The sequence below is a fragment of the Trichomycterus rosablanca genome, chromosome 10, assembly GCF_030014385.1.
Source record: "Trichomycterus rosablanca isolate fTriRos1 chromosome 10, fTriRos1.hap1, whole genome shotgun sequence".
In the NCBI taxonomy this organism is placed as follows: domain Eukaryota; kingdom Metazoa; phylum Chordata; class Actinopteri; order Siluriformes; family Trichomycteridae; genus Trichomycterus; species Trichomycterus rosablanca.
In genome coordinates this window covers 35559232-35572099 of record NC_085997.1, presented here as the reverse complement: position 1 = coordinate 35572099, position 12868 = coordinate 35559232, and the positions used below count along the sequence as shown (strand labels likewise).

General features: G+C 39.8%; 1 protein-coding gene across 1 annotated transcript in view; it reads right to left on the bottom strand.

The window, feature by feature from the left end:
• ngfrb (nerve growth factor receptor b) overlaps window positions 1-12868 on the bottom strand; it is a 56147-nt gene that overhangs the window by 37888 nt on the left and 5391 nt on the right. The gene's annotated exons all lie outside the window — the stretch shown is intronic.

Here is a 12868-nt window from a genome sequence, read left to right as displayed (position 1 = left end):
GAGGTAGGTTCACTTTCATTAATCACAGCACCACCAAACAGAAACAGCATCTCTGTGACCCCGTCACAACAAAAACTGCACATCAGTGGATCACTACGCTGTAGTTTATAGCAGGGTCACAATTCAGAAACCTCATGTATCAAAGACAGGTGCCTGGATTTACTCAACATGGTATAAGATCAGATCAGATAAGAAAAGACAGGATAATATAAAATATGATTGGATAAGACAAGAAAAATAAGACAGAATTAGATCAAATGAGACATGACAAGATAAGATTAGACAGGATAATATAAACTATGATAAGACAGGATAAGATAAGAAAGATAACACAAGATAAGATAAGACAGGATAAGATAAGACAGAATAAGATAAGACAGGAAAGACAAGATAAGATAAGATAATATGAGCTATGATAAGGTAAGACAGGATAAGACTGTATAAGATAAGACTGTATAAGATAAGACAGGATAAGCTAAGATAATAAAAGCTAAAATAAGACAAGATAGGATAAGATAAGATAAGCTAACATAATCAGATATTCATCTAATTGTCAGCATATTTTCTGAATGTGGACGGCTTTATGTTTGAACACAGTAGAAAGACGTTTTTAACCAGCGATTTAAGCTCCATTCTGGTGTAAAATCATTAGACGTCAGATGAAGCTGTTTAAGACGTGAATGACAGTATGCAGCATATTTATAACAACATCATTTAAATGTTTTAGACATATTTTAGACCAGTGTTCAGGCGCAGGGCAGAAGATCCTGCCAGAAAAACGTCAGCCAGAGACACAAACCCGTTAGTCATGACCTCCGAAAGTTCCCATGATCCTTCTGTTGTTGTTGCAGTTCAGTGCCAGGAGCTTTTCATAACCAAAGATCTGCTGCTGTCCAGAGTCGTCAGTTCAAACACGCCGCTCGTACAGTTTAGGTTTCATGCAAAATGTTCCATGAAGAAATGGTGCATGGGAAGCTTTTATCCAACGTGACTTACAGTAGTGTGACAGTACACAGTTTGAGCGATTGAGGGTTAAGGGCCTTGCTCAAGGGCCCAACAGTGACAACCTGTTGCTGATTACTAGTCCAGAACACTAACCACTAGGCTACAACTGCCATACCACTGTGTAGGAACAAATCTGATCAATGATGCTATAAAAGCAGCCCTTGGAAATTGACCAGTCAAAAATTGAGGTTTTGGGCCGCTGAGGTTCAGAAGATGAAGTGGTTTCATAATTCAGCACAACATACTGTAAAGGTGAATTATTTGCTCAGGAGAGAGTTTACTTTTCCTCCTCCTTATTTGTGTTTTGTTTAAAAATTTTACTATTTTTTTACATTGCCCCCTCCTTTTTATTTTATTATTTCATTTTTATTTATTTTTTAATTTTATTTTTTTTATTAATTAATTTTATAATTTTATTTCTTTATTATTTATTTTATTATTTTATTTTTATTTATTTATTTATTTTATTTGTATTTATTTTATTTTTATTTATTTTTCATTTGTTTAGTTTTATAATTTTATTTTTATTTATTTAATTATTTTTTTTCATTTTATAATTTTATTTTATTTATTTATTTTATTATCTTACTTTTTATTTATTGTATTATTTTATTTTTATTTATTTTATGATTTTATTTTTATTTATTTGTTTTTTAGTTAGTTTTATAATTTTATTTCTTTAATTATTTATTTATTTATTTATTTATTTATTTATTTATTTATTATTATTTATTTTATTTATTTTTTTTTTTTTTTTTTTTTTTTCTTAATCGTCTATTTTATTTTTATTGTTATTTTTATTTTTATTTTTTTTATTATTTAGATTTTTATATTTTGATCATCTTTTTTATTATTTTATTTTTATTTGTTTTTTAGTTAGTTTTATAATTTTATGTAGTTACTTATTTATTTTATTATTTTTTTTTTATTTGTTAATCATCTATTTTATTATTTTATTTTTATTTATTTATTTTATTTTATTTTTTTTATTTCTTAATCATCTTTTTTTATACTTTTATTTTTATTTATTTATTTTTTTTATTTTTGGTTTTGTTTTGGGTGGGTACTGTTTTATAATTTGCTCAGAGTTTGTATACTTTAATATGCATAATGTTTTCTTGTGTTGTTTTAAAATTTAAATTCCATAAATGCCCTACCTAAATAAATAAACATAAATGCGTTTTTTCCATAGCTAACATTAGCACACGGTTAACAGGCCGACTGATTCGGTAGAATTAGAAGGTAGAACTTTATTCCCAGATTAAGACTCACTCAGTGTAGCACCAGGGCTAACAGATTAGCTTTAATCGCGTCTCTTTTGGTGAAAGCTGGATGTTTATCGTCTAGCAAAAGTGAGCAGTAAAGGTCTGTTATCACTTTTAGAGGAGGAGCTTTAAACTGTACGTGTTTTGCTACGGCTTTAATTACAAGGGTGAGGAGTTTAAAGGTTTCTAATTAATGTTCCAATTTATCCCAAACGAGGTGGGTTCTGTGCAAGAAGTAAGTAAGTAAGTAAGGTGACCATATAGGGCAAAAGAACATGCAGTCCAGTGATCTGAAGCTGTTGTGATGCTTTGTGGCGTGAAATGCAAAAACTTCCTCTATTTTTTTTGTGATTTAGAATAAGACGTCAGCACTTAGACTGATTAGATTAAGCTGGAGTTAAATACAGGTAGAAAGAGTTTCTAGGAAAGTCATTATCTTTTAATAACTGTCTGATGTTCCAACTTGTTGGAAATACTTTGTAAGTCACTGTTAAAAATAAATAAATAAATAAAAGTTCATTAATTTCCTTATCCGCCTATCCAATCAGGATCACGGGAGGGTGCTGGAGTCTATCCCAGCCTTTCAATGGGCGCAAGGCACACAGTAACACCCTGGACGGGACAAAATAAAAGTTACTAATTCTGTAATGATTCGTTTTATCTATCATTCACAAATAATGCTAATGCGCCAGAGTGCAACGGCAGCTCCAAACCGAGGCGAAAAGGGTCGAACAGTGACCGGTGATTAAGATCAGCGGTGAAGATGAGTGGCGCTGAAGTGCTGGGCTGACAGATTTAAGTGTTGAAATGTGTTCAGGTGAGAGGAATTCAGCGCCGATTCCTCCGGGCGGGTTTGAGTCAGCTGGATCATCTGCAGCGAGAGGCCGAAGGGGAAAAAAGCACTTTCGGCCAAACTAGCATTCTTTACATTGCTAGGCTACCCCCCCCCCCCCCCCCACACACACACACACACACACCCCTCTGGCGATGGATCGTTCCTCCTGAAACTGATGATCAAAAGGCAGCGGGTCACGTGTCGTTCCTCTGTTCTGTTCTGTAGGAAATGAGCTGTGGCTTGTTGTTGTCGTGTAGTTTTGTGGTTTAATGAATGCAAATAATTTTTTTCCCATAAATTCTAACAGAGCTGTTTTTCCCGTACGTATGAGAACAGTCAGAGCTGGACAATGACAATTATCTAACATCTGTTGTCTGTGATATAAATACACAAGATTATAATTTATAAAAAACACTGATCAGCCATAATATTAAAACCACCTCCTTGTTTCTACACTCACTGTCCATTTTATCAGCTCCACTTACCATATAGAAGTACTTTGTAGTTCTACAATTACTGACTGTAGTCCATCTGCTTCTCTACATGCTTTGTTAGCCCCCTTTCATGCTGTTCTTCAATGGTCAGGACCCCCACAGGACCACCACAGAGCAGGTATTATTTAGGTGGTGGATCATTCTCAGCACTGCAGTGACACTGACATGGTGGTGGTGTGTTAGTGTGTGTTGTGCTGGTATGAGTGGATCAGACAGCAGCGCTGCTGGAGTTTTTAAATACCGTGTCCACTCACTGTCCACTCTATTAGACACTCCTACCTAGTTCGTTCACCATGTACATGTTAAGTCAGAGACGATCGCTCATCTGTTGCTGCTGTTTGAGTCGGTCATCTTCTAGACCTTCACCAGTGGTCACATGACGCTGCCTACAGGGCGCTGTTGGCTGGATATTTTTGGTTGGTGGACTATTCTCAGTCCAGCAGTGACAGTGAGGTGTTTAAAAAGTCCAGCAGCGCTGCTGTGTCTGATCCACTCATACCAGCACAACACACACTAACACACCACCACCATGTCAGTGTTACTGCAGTGCTGAGAATGATCCACCACCTAAATAATACCTGCTCTGTAGTGGTCCTGTGGGGGTCCTGACCATTGAAGGAGAGGGGGCTGACAAAGCATGCAGAGAAACAGATGGACTACAGTCAGTAATTGTAGAACTAAAAGTGCTTCTATATGGTAAGTGGAGCTGATAAAATGGACAGTGAGTGTAGAAACAAGGACGTGGTTTTAATGTTATGGATGATCAGTGTACCTGTCAGTAACATATTCAAAATAAATGTGGGGAGGTTTAAATATTTGACAAATGCAGCTAAAGACAGCTAACAAATGCCTTTATAATCAGATAATCTTATTACTTGTAATTCAGCCCCCTTGTTTAGCCCTAAACAATAAAAACAACAAATAAAATAGTTCATCGGTGGAGCTGTGGTGCTATCACGGCGTTGACGATAACCTCTGTCTTAGTACCGCATTTGGAAACGTTTACGCTGTTTCAGAAACAGGCAAAGACTCAATATAAATGTGGAAAATGTTTAAAATAGTCTTTTTTTCTGTTTTATAGACAATCACACTGAAAAACCAGCTTCTCCTGTAATAACATTCATCTTCATTTTTTAGTGTTTGTCGTTGTACTAAGTGTGTTAGTTGTTCGATTTTATTCCAAGAGTAACAGCTCACTCAGTGTAGCACCTGCGCTAGCTCTTTTGATGAAAGTTTATCACTTAGCAAAAGCAAGCAGTAAAGCTCTGACGTCACTGTTAGAGAAGAGCTTTAAATTGTATGTGTGTAGCTACGTCTTTAATTACAAGAATGAGGAGTTTGATGGTTCCCCAGATTCACCAACTTGTGTTAGTGTTGCGTTAGCTACTACAAGCACATCATTTATGCATACTGATGTGACAAATCTTACTCGTTTGGTCGAGTTTCGATTGGCAGTATTCACATGTATATGGTTACTCATGTTATTTATTGTCTTTTTGTTGTTTTGTTATTATATTTAAAACAACTTCTGAATCGGTTAACACTGGTGCTACACTAAGCAATCGGACAACAAATTGAACAATCAGACAACAATTGAAATAATTGTTGCTTTAAATAAACACTACCCTCCTACCCCTCCCACCTACCTCAATATCACTGTCAACTGAAGTGCAATAACTATACAAGTCGTGCGATAATACTGTTATTTGTACATGTGCAATACTGCTACACTTACATTACATTATATATTTTTTATTTATATTTTGATATACTTTATCTTTTTATAAGTTTAGAACTTAATATTGAAGAACTTAATTGTTGTGTGTTTGTCACGGTTTTAGTGTGTATGTGTAGATGACAGCGTATGTTTCTTGTTTCTTTTTTTTTCCAAGGAGTTGCACAGAATATTTAATTGTATTTTGATATACAATGACAATAAAGGCATTCATTCAACTACATACAACAACGATCACTATAAAATGCACTGAAATAACACTAAATATGAATAACACTAAAAATAAATAACACTGTAAACAATTGATAGAAACTACTGAAACAGCTAAGGGGGTCAGATGTCGCAGGCACTAGCCGGAGGTAAACACACGTAAAGTTCGTAAAGCACATGTCATTACACGTTGTGTCTGTTAAACACCCGGACAGGATGATAGCACATTAGACCGCTGCACCAGAGCTTATACCTTAGTCACCTTTTAATTCTGAACTCCACCTGAACACCTGGCAACCCAACTCCAAACATAAAACCTTTAAAGACATGTTTAATAGTTCCAAATCTGTTATTTCAAACATGCTGGGGGTTGTACGATTAGGAACGACACCCAACCCCCGGTTTCTACACCCCTGCTGCTAAGTACTGACCAGATTGTTATTAGCACAGAGCGTAAAATATTCATTGTTTTCCTTTGCTAACAGTCTGTATGTATAAATATTCAGCACCGCAGATATAAGGTGACACGATGCTCCTGTATCCGGAACGCTGTTTATACGACATTCAGCACCACTCAGATAAAAGCACAACACACACCGGTGTCCCTCTCCACCCAGCTTCTTCTCTTTGTTTGTGAATAAAAAGTGAACAAAGTGGTTTAATCCGGAGCGCACCCGTGCGGAACCGTCCTAATCCTTAAACTCGGTTTCACCTCGTCTGTAATGTCCGCTCGTCTAACCGAGCAAACAAGTCTGTCAGTGGTGGTTCCTGAACTGCCCTGAAGCTTCCGTACACATGGAGGAGCACATGCAGTAGCACGTATGAAACCACACACGCTATTACATATGCAAAAAACGACTCAAACTTAACCAGAAACCTCGACCTTTTTTCATTCTGATGCCTTTTCAGAACTGATGTGACAAAGCCATGAGAAAAGATCTTCTCTCATTTTTTCTCCCGATTTAGTACAGCCGATTAGTCTTCCGCTGCCGGGGATCCGGATTGCATTCGAGGACGGTATATTCATCTGGCCCCATTCAACCCCCTTTTTTCACCCGTGCTTCGGTGGATTTGCACATGAGGCTCATCAATTTCTGCACAGGCGCTTCGGTCTTTCAACCAGGGTCCTTACACAGCATTTAAAGTCCGGCCTTTTCCCACCCAGCAGACTCGTTGATCAATTTTGTCTGCTGCACTGCCAATTGTGCCTGCTAGATGGCGCCCAGCCGACAGGTAGCAGAGCTGAGATTCGATATATTTGTAAGGATAGCACAGCTTGTGTAGTTGGCAACCTGGCAGTGGTGGTGCTTGAACCAGTGATTTTTTTATTAGCAGTCCAGCATCTTAATCGCTAGGCTACAACCACCCAATAAGGTCTCCCATCACCCAAACTGGCTATAAATATGAGGAGGCGAGCAAGTGTGTGTGTGTGTGATGCAGTTCCATGTATCGGCACTAAACTTGCCTCAATCTGTGACGCTCAGGAAGCACAGCGGTCTAACACGCCAGCATAGCATTTTTTATTCATAATAAACTACCTTAAATCAATTTTTACAGTGTTGATGTGTTTTTAATGTTTGTGATGTGAATTGCTGCTGTAAATGATTACAATAGATTAATCAATCACTCAATCAATACCACTGCCAGTGTTCAAGCCCTTTCCACACGAACACAATCGGCCGTGTTTACATTTACATATTCGGCATTTATCAGACGCTTTTATTCAAAGCGACTTGCAGTATACAGTCTAAGCAATTCAGTGTTAAGGGCCTTGCTTTAGGAGCCCAACAGTGGCAGGGTTTGAACCAGCAGTTTTCTGCTTACTAGTCCAGTATCTTAACCACTAGATTACAACTGTTTGAGGGAGAAAAGTGTGGACGGGCAGCTGTAGCCAAGTGGTTAAGGTACTGGACTAGTAATCCAAAAGTCACTGGTTTAAGTCCCACCACTGCCAGGTTGCCACTGTTGGGCCCTTGAACAAGGCCCCTAAGACAATACACTGCCACACTACAGTAAGTCACTTTGGATAAAAGCATCTGCTAAATGCCGAAACTGTCAATGTAAATGATTCGGGTGCCTGTGTGGGTGGGCCGAGGGTCACATGGAGCTTAGCGTGGCTCTCCAACACTGGCAGGTAAGAAGAAGTGGCAATCCAGGGTGAAGCGGTTAGTAAACTGAGCGAATGAACGAATGAATGTGTCCATAGACCGGCAATCTTTTACAAAACCAGTAAATAACAATTTTTTTAACCATTGTTCCCAGTTTTCCGCCCAATCTAGTCGTATCCTATTACCCGGTTGCATTATGCCTCCCCTCTACTGATGTTGATCTCCACCCTGGTTGAGGAGAGCCGAGACTGAAACACGCCCCCTCCGACACTTGTACAGGTGTGTTTTACCTGCACGAGGTGAGTTCATATGTGGATCAGCTTTGTGAACGAAGAGACACACCCTGATCAACGCATTATTGAGCCATCAACCAGCCAGCAGAGGTCGCAATTGCATCAGTTATGAGGTCCGTCTCCGACTCCCACCCTGTATGAACAACAGCCAATCGCTGTTCGTGTAGGCGCCCAGCCGGCGGATGGCAGAGCTGAGATTCGATGGGATGTATTCGAACTCCCAGCTCTGGTGTGCTAGTGTGTTTTACTGCTGTGCCACCTGAGCGCCAGAACAATTTTTTAAAGTCATTTTTATGGGAGACACTCTGGCCTAGTGTGGGTGCTGTGTAGTAACATGGGTCCATGAAACCTACGGTTTGTTAGAAGGTTTGCATGTTTCCTGAGTGTCCACTAAGCTTCCTGTGAGGTCCTTTCTGCAAGGAGTTCCACAAAAACATGTCAATGATATGTAGATTTGCTGCGATTGACTACAGAAAGTAAGTGTGTTTCCCTGCGATGGCCTGGCACCCTGTTCAGGGTGTGGCACTGCATGATCTTGTGTTTTCAGATAGTGCTGCATTAACAGGACTGGACTACAGTGTGGTCAAGGCACCAATCCAGTAAAGGAAAGCTACATATATGCCCATTTCTATGCTCACTCACATCTGAGGTCTTTTTTTTCAGCTGATCCACTTTCCTTCTGTCTTTAGGGGGTAGAAGCAAAACTTGAAATGGACCGTGGAGACCAGAGATACGTCCCAAAAACCCTGGTGTTACCCTGATGTCAATCGAATACAGTTGCTTTTGAAAGCAGAAACATTTCGACAGATCACTTCAGGATCTGTGGGTTTATAAATAAATCCCACGTGTTCCTGTATCTCAAAACATCCTTTCATTCCTCTGCACCTTCAGTAAAGCCCAAGGGTGTTCGGCAGCGTCTAAATGAAAAGCAGTTTTAATTACGGCTTGTACGTATCCGTTAGCGCTTTATAGTTTTTTTGAGGAAGCTTAATGCTCTTATAATCTGCTGTTGGACAAAACAAGACAGGATGTGATATTAATTATGTGTCCTAGCAAAGACAATGAAGAGATAATCTGACTGAGGTTTGACAGAACAAGACAATCTTGCTGAACTAGCGAGATGTTAAGCTTCGACCTGTTATACAGCGGAAAGACACAAATAAAACCATCATCATACTGTGGTTTTATTGCTCTGTACTGCAACTGAGATCTCTAGATCGTTACGATAAACCACATCCTGATAGAACGTCCCAAATACACCAAGGAAAGACAACAAGTACACACGCCTGAAACTACTGCACAAGACACCACAAGATCAGTTCTAAACTACTCACAGTCATAAAAATAATATAAAGACAAGATCAAATAAACAGACACAAATACACTGATCAGCCATAACATTAAAACCACCTCCTTGTTTCTACAATCACTGTCCATTTTCTCAGCTCCACTTACCATATACAGTAGAATCACTTTGTAGTTCTACAATTACTGAATGTAGTCCATCTGTTTTTCTACATAGTCAGGACCCCCACAGGACCACCACAGTCTTCATCTTCTCCTGTAACTAGGGTTCCACCTAATTCACGGACTGTGAAACAAGGGGCTCGGTGGGTAGCACTGTCACCTCACAGCAAGAAGGTCCTGGGTTCGATCCCCAGGTAGGGCGGTCCGGGTCCTTTCTGTGTGGAGTTTGCATGTTCTCCCCGTGTCTGTGTGGGTTTCATCCAGGGGGGCTCCGGTTTCCTCCTACAGTCCAAAAACATGCAGCCAGGCTAATTGGAGACACTGAATTGCCCTATAGGTGAATGGGTGTGTGTGTGTGTGTATGTGTGTCTGCCCTGCGATGGACTGATGCCCCGTCCAGGGTGTTAGTGTGCCTTGAGCCCATTGAAAAGCTGGGATCACGACCCTGATTGGATGAGCGGTTAGGAGAGTGAGTGAGTGAGTGAAATGAGTCGTTTCCCATGTAATCTGCAATTTGCTGTGAAATCCAAACTTTAACGTTTGTGTTTCATTCGTGTACCGTTCAAGTGCTTCATGTTTACTGGTTAATCTGCATTATGAGGCATCCTAGCAATCCTACGGCAATTTAGTTAACAATCGCTTAGTCAAAATGTCCAAGATGCCGAAGTGTAAAGCAGCTAAAACAACGACTTGGGTAACTGAGTTTGGGAAACTAACAACCAATTCTGTGGACGCGGGGGTAAGGGGTTGAAACACGAACATGAAGCCTCGCACCGTCGCTGGATGTTCCTGGTTTACATTCAACTATTAAGGAAGCTGTGCTGTGTACTGTAGCTTCTATTTATTCTATCATTTAATTTATGAGTGTCATTTAATGACTGTGGTGAAATGTGGCTCTTTTATTTAGAAATCTGTGCAATTTATGAATCTGTAAAACTTCCTGTGAATTTAGTAGGAACCTAGCTATAACGATGCCTAACGTCTCCTGTTCCTGGCAGCATAATACCTCCCGAAATCGACTCCTGCTTTAATAGGGATCACAAGTTCGTACTTCTGTCATCATTAAGTTTACAAGCTTCTAGTATGTGAAAGCTTATAAACCCCCAATCTTGGCATTTTAAGTCAACAAGCTGCTATTCCATGAGTCCTGTCCTGATACCTACAAGCTCCTCAAGGGTAAATGTGTTTCTGTAATTAATCTGGCACTCAACTGTGCTCAGATACATAATTATTACTTCCTTCCCAATTATATTATAGTTAATTATACTTGATACATAATTAGTTTTTGTAGATCGTACGAATACATCATTTAAAACAAACCCACATTCATTTTCCTTCTGAGGAAAGACTGTTCAGGACGAACAATAAACAAGACGTCTCATTACAGCAAATTACACTCGTGTTATTTATCATTTTTACTAACAAAACAATAAATTCTGCAGCATCACAGTCGCTCCTCATTCCGCTCGCTGCTCGTTTCAGTTGTGGTTTTCATCTCATCTGTCTCACAGATTTTCTCCCAGCAATAACCTTCCTTTGCCTCCCTGCCAACACACCCACTCTCAGATCTGACACATGACGGGAATCCATTTCAGTTGCACAGGGTCGGAGACCAGCCCAAAATGTTCAAGTTTACTCCTGTCCAAATCAGATTCACACAATTAGAGGAGTTTAAAGGACCCATCCTCATCACATCTCAGCTCATACGTGAAACATAAAGGATAAAAAACCAAGTGCAAGTTCTCACTTGAACCAGCGTGGAGCATCGAGCTCGTCGAGTCTCTTTTCCAGGCCATAGAGTTGCTCAATTCTGAACAAATAGTAACACAACCATGAGCCAAACCTTTAGGACCACCATGTAAACACTTGTACTGTGATGCTTTATTCATAACAACCATGCATGTGAGACTGAGGGATTTCTCTGTGGAAGACAATCAGCACACACGGTCATTGTAATTAATGGTCATTGTGATTTGCACATGACCTGATCACCGGTTTCATTGTTATTCAATTGGTGGTGATCTGTCGTTATGCAAATCATCTGCATATAAGGTTGGGATATTCACCACCAGCTCAGACTGAAGAAGTCACCTGGATGAGTGACGATACGTATCTCTACAACAAACTTGTGTCCAGATTAACTGATTCAACTTTGTGGATCTCTGTGGAAGAGTTGTCACCAGGATGTCCTGTAGGAAGATTCACAGGACAGCTTCTGATATCTTGTGGAGTCTTAGGGTCTGTCCGAAAACCCGGTGATCTCTCTACACAGATGCATTGTACATCATCCTACACTCCTGAGAAGAGGGCGTGTCTAAATTCCTAGATTCCTTAAAATGCTCCTACTGAGGCGCCTTAATTCTGAGTGATAATCTGACTGAGTGAGGGAGCGTCCGACATTCAGTGCGGCACGACTTTTCTCACAAAAAATGACACGTGGCATGGCGGACGAATAAATGCGGAGCAACCAACTGAGTTCTTTTCAAATTTAAATAAATTCTCATTGATGTTTAATCTGTATAAAGGTGCACGAGTGTCGTTTATTTGTAAACTCAGGCTCGTCAGGGACAGTTCAACCATTTTCGTTACACGGAGGGAGATGTTAGCCGGTGTGCTAGCGGGTTGTGCTGCCTCAGCTAATTGGTTTGAACAGCTCGAGGCTAACTGTGTTAGCTTAGTAAGCTAAAATTGTGGCATAATCTCTATATACGTAGTGCGTCTAAATAATCTGCTTTATGAGTTCCATGTCTTATTAGAATCCTCTCTACCGAGGCAGCTAATCAGGTAGGCAGTAGGCAGCAAGGCAGCTCACTAGGTTTCCATACAGATTGGTGTAGACTTCATGTGACAGAGACCATAGACACCCACATTAGTAGGTGAGCTCTGTAATTCCAGCCATTGAGCACATGTACACCTATGCTACCTCACCAAAGAGCCATCCAAAGATTTCATTCCAACAGATGCTGTTCATGTAGGAGCACTAAGCATCTACTCCTTGTATTTTAAGTTCCACAAGCTCCTGCTTCTAAGTTCCACAAGCCTCAATGGTCATCCTTTTCTTATCACCTCATATCTATCCCTTCTAAAGAGTTACAAGCTCCTACTCCTACTCCTACGCTTCACCAACTTCCATTCGTAGACCTACACGCTTTTATTTCTGCTATCTACTCCATGACCACTCCTGGAAGCCTTCTTGCTTCCTCTCCTGCTTTTCTCCTGCTTGTCTTTTAGTTGCAGAGCCGCCAAAATCTATGTTTTATCATCAGCTTACAGAATACCAGAGGAACGTCAATAAAATGTCAATAAAACTTAGACATTTTGAAATGAGAGAAGATTTAAATCCATACACGCCTCTTACAAGATCCTTCATCTGCATTCCTGAGACCTTTGAGCTCCTAATCCTGCCAGTCAAAACCATTGTGAAGGCTTTAAGCTCCTAATTGTACCATCTTTAAC